General features: G+C 45.8%; 1 protein-coding gene across 1 annotated transcript in view; it reads left to right on the top strand.

Moving 5' to 3' along the window:
• The first annotated feature begins 4,071 nt into the window (after window positions 1-4,071).
• LOC121530835 (protocadherin Fat 2) overlaps window positions 4,072-11,477 on the top strand; it is a 76,449-nt gene continuing 69,043 nt past the window's right edge. The window contains exon 1 of the mRNA XM_041836102.2: window positions 4,072-4,259. The gene's annotated coding sequence lies outside the window, so the exon portion shown is untranslated. The remainder of the gene's footprint in view (window positions 4,260-11,477) is intronic.

Here is an 11,477-nt window from a genome sequence, read left to right as displayed (position 1 = left end):
TACAGCACCACTACAGCAGCACTACAGCACCACTACAGCAACACTACAGCAACACTACAGCACCACTACAGCAGCACTACAGCAGCACTACAGCACCACTACAGCAACACTACAGCAGCACTACAGCACCACTACAGCAACACTACAGCAGCACTACAGCAACACTACAGCAGCACTACAGCAGCACTACAGCACCACTACAGCAGCACTACAGCAGCACTACAGCACCACTACAGCAACACTACAGCAGCACTACAGCAACACTACAGCAGCACTACAGCAGCACTACAGCACCACTACAGCAGCACTACAGCAACACTACAGCAGCACTACAGCAACACTACAGCAGCACTACAGCAACACTACAGCAACACTACAGCACCACTACAGCAACACTACAGCACCACTACAGCAGCACTACAGCACCACTACAGCAACACTACAGCACCACTACAGCAGCACTACAGCAACACTACAGCACCACTACAGCAGCACTACAGCAACACTACAGCACCACTACAGCACCACTACAGCACCACTACAGCAGCACTACAGCACCACTACAGCAGCACTACAGCAGCACTACAGCAACACTACAGCAGCACTACAGCAACACTACAGCACCACTACAGCACCACTACAGCAACACTACAGCACCACTACAGCAGCACTACAGCAGCACTACAGCAGCACTACAGCACCACTATAGCAACACTACAGCACCACTACAGCAACACTACAGCAACACTACAGCAACACTACAGCACCACTACAGCAACACTACAGCAACACTATAGCAACACTACAGCAGCACTACAGCACCACTACAGCATCACTATAGTAACACTACAGCAACACTACAGCACCACTACAGCAACACTACAGCAACTCTACAGCACCACTACAGCACCACTACAGCAGCACTACAGCAGCACTACAGCAACACTACAGCAACACTTCAGCAACACTACAGCAACACTACAGCAACACCACAGCAACACTACAGCAACACTACAGCACCACTACAGCACCACTACAGCAGCACTACAGCAGCACTACATCACCACTGCAGCACCACTACAGCAACACTACAGCAGCACTACAGCAGCACTACAGCAGCACTACAGCAACACTACAGCAACACTACAGCAACACTATAGCAACACTGCAGCAGCACTTCAGCACCACTACAGCAGCACTACAGCAACACTACAGCAACACTACAGCAACACTACAGCAGCACTACATCAGCACTACAGCAGCACTGCAGCACCACTACAGCATCACTACAGCAACACTACAGCAACACTACAGCAACACTACAGCAACACTACAGCAGCACTACATCAGCACTACAGCAGCACTACAGCAGCACTACAGCACCACTACAGCAACACTACAGCATCACTACAGTAACACTACAGCAACACTACAGCACCACTATAGCAACACTACAGCAGCACTACAGCAGCACTACAGCAGCACTACAGCACCACTACAGCAACACTACAGCAACACTACAGCACCACTACAGCAGCACTACAGCAGCACTACAGCAACACTACAGCAGCACTACAGCAACACTAGAGCAGCACTACAGCAACACTACAGCACCACTACAGCATCACTACAGCAACACTACAGCAACACTACATCAGCACTACAGCAGCACTACAGCACCACTACAGCAGCACTACAGCAACACTACAGCAACACTACAGCATCACTACAGCAACACTACAGCAACACTACAGCAGCACTACAGCACCACTACAGCAACACTACAGCAACACTACAGCATCACTACAGCAACACTACAGCAACACTACAGCAGCACTACAGCACCACTACAGCATCACTATAGCAACACTACAGCAACACTACAGCACCACTACAGCAACACTACAGCAACACTACAGCACCACTACAGCACCACTACAGCAACACTACAGCAACACTACAGCAGCACTACAGCACCACTATAGCAACACTACAGCAGCACTACAGCACCACTACAGCATCACTATAGCAACACTACAGCAACACTACAGCACCACTACAGCAACACTACAGCAACACTACAGCAGCACTACAGCACCACTACAGCAACACTACAGCAACACTACAGCAGCACTACAGCACCACTACAGCAACACTACAGCAACACTACAGCAACACTACAGCAGCACTACAGCAACACTACAGCAGCACTACAGCACCACTACAGCATCACTATAGCAACACTACAGCAACACTACAGCACCACTACAGCAACACTACAGCAACACTACAGCACCACTACAGCACCACTACAGCAACACTACAGCAACACTACAGCAGCACTACAGCACCACTATAGCAACACTACAGCAGCACTACAGCACCACTACAGCATCACTATAGCAACACTACAGCAACACTACAGCACCACTACAGCAACACTACAGCAACACTACAGCAGCACTACAGCACCACTACAGCAACACTACAGCAACACTACAGCAGCACTACAGCACCACTACAGCAACACTACAGCAACACTACAGCAACACTACAGCAGCACTACAGCAACACTACAGCAGCACTACAGCACCACTACAGCAACACTACAGCAACACTACAGCAGCACTACAGCAACACTACAGCAGCACTACAGCACCACTACAGCATCACTATAGCAACACTACAGCAACACTACAGCACCACTACAGCAACACTACAGCAACACTACAGCACCACTACAGCACCACTACAGCAACACTACAGCAACACTACAGCAGCACTACAGCACCACTATAGCAACACTACAGCAGCACTACAGCACCACTACAGCATCACTATAGCAACACTACAGCAACACTACAGCACCACTACAGCAACACTACAGCAACACTACAGCAGCACTACAGCACCACTACAGCAACACTACAGCAACACTACAGCAGCACTACAGCACCACTACAGCAACACTACAGCAACACTACAGCAACACTACAGCAGCACTACAGCAACACTACAGCAGCACTACAGCAGCACTACAGCAGCACTACAGCAACACTACAGCAGCACTATAGCAGCACTATAGCAGCACTATAGCAGCACTATAGCAACACTACAGCAGCACTATAGCAACACTACAGCAGCACTATAGCAGCACTACAGCAACACTACAGCAACACTACAGCAGCACTACAGCAGCACTACAGCAACACTACAGCAACACTACAGCAGCACTACAGCAACACTACAGCAAAATGATCCTGCAGCAACAGGATTTGAATGTTTAGTCCATAATGTTGCTTGATGGTGGTTAGGCTATTAACTGACCAGAGTAAGCCAGGATTTGATTTCCCAAACCTGACGGTTAGACTATCCAAACCTGAGAGTTAGACTATCCAAACCTGAGAGTTAGACTATCCAAACCTGACGGTTAGACTATCCAAACCAGAGAGTTAGACTATCCAAACCTGACGGTTAGACTATCCAAACCTGACGGTTAGACTATCCAAACCTGAGAGTTAGACTATCCAAACCTGACGGTTAGACTATCCACACAGGACAGGCACACCAAAAAGTATTGTTTCAATACACGCCCTGAGAGCACTGAGCTCTTCTTGAGCCCCAGCCCAGCAGGCTAACATGAAAGAACCAGCCCCACAATCTGTGCACAGGCACCCTTGTGTGTAAGTGTGTGTGTGTGTGTGTGTGTGTGTGTGTGTGTGTGTGTGTGTGTGTGTGTGTGTGTGTGTGTGTGTGTGTGTGTGTGTGTGTGTGTGTGTGTGTGTGTGTGTGTGTGTGTGTGTGTGTGTGTGTGTGTGTGTGTGTGTGTGTGTGTGTGTGTGTGTGTGTGTGTGTGTGTGTGTGTGTGTGTGTCGTGCGCGCGTGTGTGTGTGTGTGTGTGTGTGTGTGTGTGTGTGTGTGTGTGTGTGTGTGTGTGTGTGTGTGTGTGTGTGTGTGTGTGAGGGAGGGAGGGAGGGAGAAGTGGGAGGGGACCATGGAGTTCCTCAGGGATCTAGGAGACTCGTAGTGCTCAACTGCAAAGCTCCTGAGTGGAATGGAGTGAGTAAAGTTAGCTAGCTAGCTACCGACACAGACGGCGTTTACAATATTGCATGTCTGTTTTTTTGGGATTCCCATGAGAGACACTATGGAAGAAGAACAGTGCTTGTCGCTCTCATTTTGCTGGATCTGTAAAATCCCTAAAGCATAAAAGAAGAAGAAGAAAAGTTTCAGAAGGGGTTAAACTCAGAGGACCTTGGGTAAGTTTCTGTTCTATTCTGTCAGTGTTGACTGATGGTAGTTTCTGTTCTATTCTGTCAGTGTTGACTGATGGTAGCTGTGCAATTTACTGAAGTTTATGAACATTTCTAAGCAGTTAGTCTTACAAATCTTAAAGTCTTATAAATTATAAGCACGCATATCATGTTTAATAATATATAACGCATTAAAAATCATTTCTAAACATGTATAAACAGTTACAAAGGCTTATTGATAAAAGTGTTACCTAGTTACTTACTGTAAACGTACTGTTAATCCTGTGTGCTAAGTGTCATCATGTTTTGTTTTATTGACTAAACACAGCTTCTAGACCTGTCTGGGCATGGCTTAGGGTGTGTTACAATGTGGGAGCATTTATCATATAGTGCACTATTTGGGACTATATCTACTCACCATAAGTAGTTTTCTGTAGTTTTGTATGTATGCATTACGTGGGAGATAAGTAATTGCTGTGAAATATGCATGGGATTTGAGCTACACTTGTTTGTGGAGGAAATGCCTAGTTTTTATTTCCCCAATACTCTCGATATAAAGTTGTTTTGTTCATATCATAGCTCAGTTGTCCCTCCTTCTGTCTACCCTAGTTGACCCCTGTTTACTGACAAAAACAGCTTTCCAAGAGTGGCATCATTTGACCCCAATAGGATCATTTGACTTCTGTCACTGAGATGTGTTGACTCTAGCATTTTACATCATGCTTATCCAGAGCGACTTACAGTAGTGAGTGCATCATTTTTCTAAAACTTTGTCATACTGGTCCCACGTGGGAATCGAACCCACAACCCTGGTGTTGCAAATGCCATGCTCTACCAACTTACCACCTGTGAAAAACTGATGGTCTGAACTTTCAACTTTATTACCTATGACAGACCATCAGATAACCTCCTGGAAGGCCACTCATCCATTTCCATCACGGAGACTTCCCTGTCTTCCCGTTGGCCATAAAGTTTTTCCTCACTTCATATTCCTGCATGCCTGAAACAAATGAGTGCTTTTTGGGTGCCCTGAGAATGTAGGAGTTGATGAGACCCTGTTGATCCATCACATTCCTGAACCTGGAATAACCTGAGACTGCACAGTGATGTTACTCTAAGGAGTGGTTTACCAATAGATAGGTGTGTGTAGCTGTGTGTGTGTGTGTGTGTGTGTGTGTGTGTGTGTGTGTGTGTGTGTGTGTGTGTGTGTGTGTGTGTGTGTGTGTGTGTGCTATAGATGGATGGTGCCGTAAGCCAGGCTTGTCCAGTACATTAGAATGAAGACATTTGACCTGGCCATACATTACTTTCCACTCCCAGTAATTTAGTTAATTGGTCTGCCTGTGGCACTGGGTGTGGGGAGGTAGCTAATGGCTGATGTCCAGAGTTACTGGGTGGTAGAGGTAACCAACGGCTGATGTTCAGAGTTACTGGGTGGTAGAGGTAACTAACGGCTGATGTTCAGAGTTACTGGGTGTGGGGAGGTAGCTAATGGCTGATGTCCAGAGTTACTGGGTGGTAGAGGTAACTGACAGCTGATGTTCAGAGTTACTGGGTGTGGGGGTAACTCACTGGTCCAGACAGGGTCATTGCTCAGGGCAGTGGTCTATGGAATAACTTAACATCGTAGGTCTACTGCTGCTGAAGTACTGTGTAACTCAACAAATAGGTTGGGATTGAACGTTTGGCCGCTCCCCCATGTGATAAAGTTGAGCCAATATACTGAAAAATGAAATACATTATACTGCGAGCTGTGCTTTAATGTGTTCTAGAATAACCATCATCAACAACACTTCACATGAAGTGTTATACTTGAGAAAAGATTTAGTAGGATAAGGGATTCATAATTGCCACTATGTAGTTCCAAAGTAACCTGGTTGCCAGGCAGAAACAGTACAAAGCTTCCAAAGAGGTATTTACATAAATGCACACTGGGAATTTCCACAGAAAAGTGCAGGTGTAGTACCAGTCAAAAGTTTGGACACACTTACTCATTACAGGGTTTTTCTTCATTTTTTACTATTTTCTACATTGTAGATTGTAAAAGGCCTTATGATAATGATTGTAAAAGGCCTTACGATAATGATTGTAAAAGGCCTGACGATGATGATTGTAAAAGGCCTTACGGTAATGATTGTGTTACAGATTGCCCGATAGAAATTCTAAGGTTGGCCTCCCGGTCTAAGGCACTGCATCACAGTGCTTGAGGTGTTACTACAGCCCCTGGTTCGATCCCAGCCGGCCGTGACCGGGAGACCCATGAGGCGGCGCACAATTGGCCCAGCGTCGTCCGGGTTAGGGGAGGGTTTGGCCGGCCGGGATGTCCTTCTCCCATCATGCTCTAGTGACTCCTTGTGGCTGGCCGGGCGCCTGCAAGCTGACTTCGATCGCCAGCTGGACGGTGTTTCCTCCGACTCATTGGTGCGGCTGGCTTCCGGGTTAAGCGAGCAGTGTGTTAAGAAGCAGTGCGGCTTGGCAGGGTCGTGTTTTGGAGGTCGCATGGCTCTTGACCTTCGCCTCTCCCGAGTCCGTAGGGGAGTTGCAGCGATGGGACAAGACTGTAACTACCAATTAGAAGAAAATAAAAAATTACACTCATTTCCGATTGAGCCGACATACTGTATGCAGTGTTTACCGTGAATGCAATCTCCGCCAACGCGGGAATATTGCCTTTAAACTTCAATTGGGCTTTAGCGCTGAACTTCCACGATACGGATTGAATAGAGTTTGTAAGGCAATATAAAATTTCACAGAAATAAATAGTAAGACAGAGGAAGAGAGAGAGGGGGGGGAGTGAGAGACAGAGACAGAGAGGGGGGGAGCGAGAGACAGAGAGAGGGGGGAGGAGTGAGAGACAGAGAGAGAGAGGGGGGAGTGAGAGACGGGGGGGGTGAGAGACAGAGACAGAGACATAGAGAGAGAGAGAGAGAGAGAGAGAGATATCAATGAGCTGTTAAAAATCATCACTCAAAAACACAGCCAACTTTTCCCCAAATAAATACCTTTACAGGTACAATAGCATGGGGGTGATGTTGAAATGTGATCTGTTCTGAGCAGCATGGCTGAGCGTGTACCTACAGGTCGTGACTGTGGGGGTTAGAATGAGGAGGAGGACAGGCAGGAACACACACACACACACACACACACACACACAGACACACACAGACACACACAGACACGCACACACACAGACACACACAGACACACACACAGACACACACAGACACACACAGACACACACAGACACACACAGACACACACAGACACACACAGACACACACACACACAGACACACACACACACACACACACACAGACACACACACAGACACACACACACACACACACACACACACACACACACAGGAGGAGGACATGCAGGGACACACAGGAACATGAACAGGAGAACATCCGACCGCTGACAGCAGACAGACCTCAGTAATCACTGACTGCCTGAGGATCTTACCTTACCAGCAGCACTGCACTGTCAGCCAGACAAGCATTTCCTTTTAACCCCAACATCTGGAAATGAAATTGTTTAGCGCCATGTCCATAAACTGCGTCCCAAATGGCTCCCGAGTGGCGCAGCGGTCTAAGGCACTGCATCTCAGTGCTTGAGGCGTCACTACAGACCCCCTGGTTCGATTCCAGGCTGTATCACAACCGACCGTGATTGGGAGTCCCATAGGGCGGCGCACAATTGGCCCAGCGTCGTCCGGGTTTGGCCGGTGTAGGCCGTCATTATAAATAAGAATTTGTTCTTAACTGACTTGCCTAGTTAAATAAAGGTAAAATAAAAAAAACAAAAAATAAAAAAAACATAGTGCACTACTTTTGACCAGAGTGCACTATATAGGGAATAGGGTGTCATTTGGGACGCATCCCATGTTCATGTAAAGGACTAGGTTCAAGTAGAATGATCTGAAGAATGTAAATTGATATGGCGTAAAATTAAAAGAGATAACATGACAGGACTTAATCCCTGTTTAAAGCCAAACACTGACCCCTAAACTACATCACTATTGTAGTGAGTTGGCAGAGCATGGTGCTTTGTAACGCCAGGGTAGTGGGTTGGATTTCCAGGACCACCCACATGTAAAATGTATGCATGTATGACTGTAAGTTTGGATAAGTGTGTCTGCTAAACGGTATATTACATTATGACGTCGCCTAGTCGAGGTGAAACACACCTACCGGACTCTGGCTGGCACCACCCCACTGGACACTCAAGCACCAGTCTGAATCTCAGTCTTTAGCAGTTGTTATGAGAGATGGCTGAAGGGATCACTCGTATAAACACATTGGATTAGTGAAATCATCATTTATAATCGTCTGTAAAGCTAGTATGATTCTACGGATAAAAACAATCAATCACTTTGTACTACTATTGACACACTATGAAGTGAAAGGTTAGTTTAGGTAAACAGTCATTTGTTTGTTGCTACAGTAACAGAGTCACGGGTATTTCATGTACAGTGGGCTCCAAAATTACTGGCACCCCTGACTGGCAATGCACAAACAATACTTTAAAAAATATAAACAATATAATTATAGAGATAAACTCAAAATACCAACATGTGAGAAATACTGTACTATATTAATGTTTCAATGGAACCCACCAAAGTCATTTATTGATTTAATTACAAATCAATGTCCTCCAAATCAAGGTTTCACAATTAATGGCACCCTTAAAGATTATTGTAAATAACATCTACCAAATTTAAACCAGGAATTAAATTCCACTTATTTAAGTTTATCTAAGTCTTAAGGAACTATATTGAGCCATTACATCACCTCCTGTTTCACCAGGGTATAAAAATGAGGTAACACGCATGCAATATCCCTTTGTCATCCAACACCATGAAGAAAACAAAAGAACTGGCAGTTCAAAAGAGATAGATGATTGTAGACCTTCATAAATCTGGTAATGGCTACAAGAAGATCCACAAACGATTGAATATACCACTGAGCACTGTCAGGGCAATTATTTAAAAAATGTAAAAGATATGGAACAGTTGGAAACCTCACAGGTAGAGGACGCAAATGCATTTTGCCCCCCAGGATAGGGAGGAGGATGGTGAGAGAAGCAACAAAATCCCCAAGAATCACTGTGAAAGAATTGCAGGCCTTGGTGGCGTCTTGGGGTCACCAGGTTTCAAAAAGCACCATCAGACGCCACCTCCACAACCACAGGCTCTTTGGAAGGGTTGCCAGAAGAAAGCCCTTTCTGACCCCAAGACACAGACGCAAGCGCTTGGAGTTTGCCAAACGTCATTTAAATTATGACTGGAAGAAGGTGCTCTGGTCTGATGAGACCAAAATTGAACGATTTGGTCAGATACAGCATCGGCATGTTTGGCGTCAAAACAGGGATGCATACAAAGAGAGGCACCTCATACCTACGGTGAAATATGGTGGTGGGTCAGTGATGTTTTGGGGCTGTTTTAATTCCAGAGGTCCAGGGGCACTGGTTAAGATTGATGGCATAATGAATTCCACCAAGTATCAGGCAATTTTGGCTGACAATCTGGTTGCCTCTGCCAGAAGGCTAGGACTTGGCCGTAGGTGGACTTTCCAACAAGACAATGACCCAAAACATACCTCAAGATCCACACAGAAATGGTTCTGTGACAACAAAATCAATGTTCTGCCATGGCCATCTCAGTCGCCGGACCTCAATCCAATCGAAAATCTGTGGGCTGAGTTGAAGAGGGCAGTTGATAAGCGCAAACCCAAGAATGTGAAGGATCTTGAAAGGATCTGCATAGAGGAATGGTCCAAAATCCCTCCAAATGTGTTCCTTAACCTTGTCAAACATTACAGGAAAAGATTCCATGCTGTTATCCCTGCCCCAGAGGTGGTTGCACTAAGTACTAAATGAGGAGTGCCAATAATTATGAAACCTTGATTTTGGTGACATTTATTTTGTATAAATTTTTTTTATGATTTTGGTTGGTTCCATTGAAACATTAATATAGTACAGTATTTCTCACATGTTGGTACAGTGGGGGAAAAAAGTATTTAGTCAGCCACCAATTGTGCAAGTTCTCCCACTTAAAAAGATGAGAGAGGCCTGTAATTTTCATCATAGGTACACGTCAACTATGACAGACAAAATGAGGAAAAAAAATCCAGAAAATCACATTGTAGGATTTTTTATGAATTTATTTGTAAATACTTTGTTATATACCCTTTGTTGGCAATGGCACAGGTCAAACGTTTTCTGTAAGTCTTCACAAGGTTTTCACACACTGTTGCTGGTATTTTGGCCCATTCCTCCATGCAGATCTCCTCTAGAGCAATTATGTTTTGGGGCTGTCACTGGGCAACACGGACTTTCAACTCCCTCCAAAGATTTTCTATGGGGTTGAGATCTGGAGACTGGCTAGGCCACTCCAGGACCTTGAAATGCTTCTTACGAAGCCACTCCTTCGTTGCCCGGGCAGTGTGTTTGGGATCATTGTCATGCTGAAAGACCCAGCCACGTTTCATCTTCAATACCCTTGCTGATGGAAGGAGGTTTTCACTCAAAATCTCACGATACATGGCACCATTCATTCTTTCCTTTACACGGATCAGTCGTCCTGGTCCCTTTGCAGAAAAACAGCCCCAAAGCATGATGTTTCCACCCCCATGCTTCACAGTAGGTATGGTGTTCTTTGGATGCAACTCAGCATTCTTTGTCCTCCAAACACGACAAGTTGAGTTTTTACCAAAAAGTTCTATTTTGGTTTCATCTGACCATATGACATTCTCCCAATCCTCTTCTGGATCATCCAAATGCACTCTAGCAAACTTCAGACGGGCCTAGACATGTACTGGCTTAAGCAGGGGGACACGTCTGGCACTGCAGGATTTGAGTCCCTGGCGGCGTAGTGTGTTACTGATGGTAGGCTTTGTTACTTTGGTCCCAGCTCTCTGCAGGTCATTCACTAGGTCCCCCCGTGTGGTTCTGGGATTTTTTGCTCACCGTTCTTGTGATCATTTTGACCCCACGGGGTGAGATCTTGCGTGGAGCCCCAGATCGAGGGAGATTATCAGTGGTCTTGTATGTCTTCCATTTCCTAATAATTGCTCCCACAGTTGATTTCTTCAAACCAAGCTGCTTACCTATTGCAGATTCAGTCTTCCCAGCCTGGTGCAGGTCTACAATTTTGTTTCTGGTGTCCTTTGACAGCTCTTTGGTCTTGGCCATAGTGGAGTTTGGAGTGTGACTGTTTGAGGT

Source organism: Coregonus clupeaformis, chromosome 2, assembly GCF_020615455.1.
Source record: "Coregonus clupeaformis isolate EN_2021a chromosome 2, ASM2061545v1, whole genome shotgun sequence".
NCBI classification, from domain to species: Eukaryota; Metazoa; Chordata; class Actinopteri; order Salmoniformes; family Salmonidae; genus Coregonus; species Coregonus clupeaformis.
This window is presented reverse-complemented; position numbering and strand designations above follow the sequence as displayed.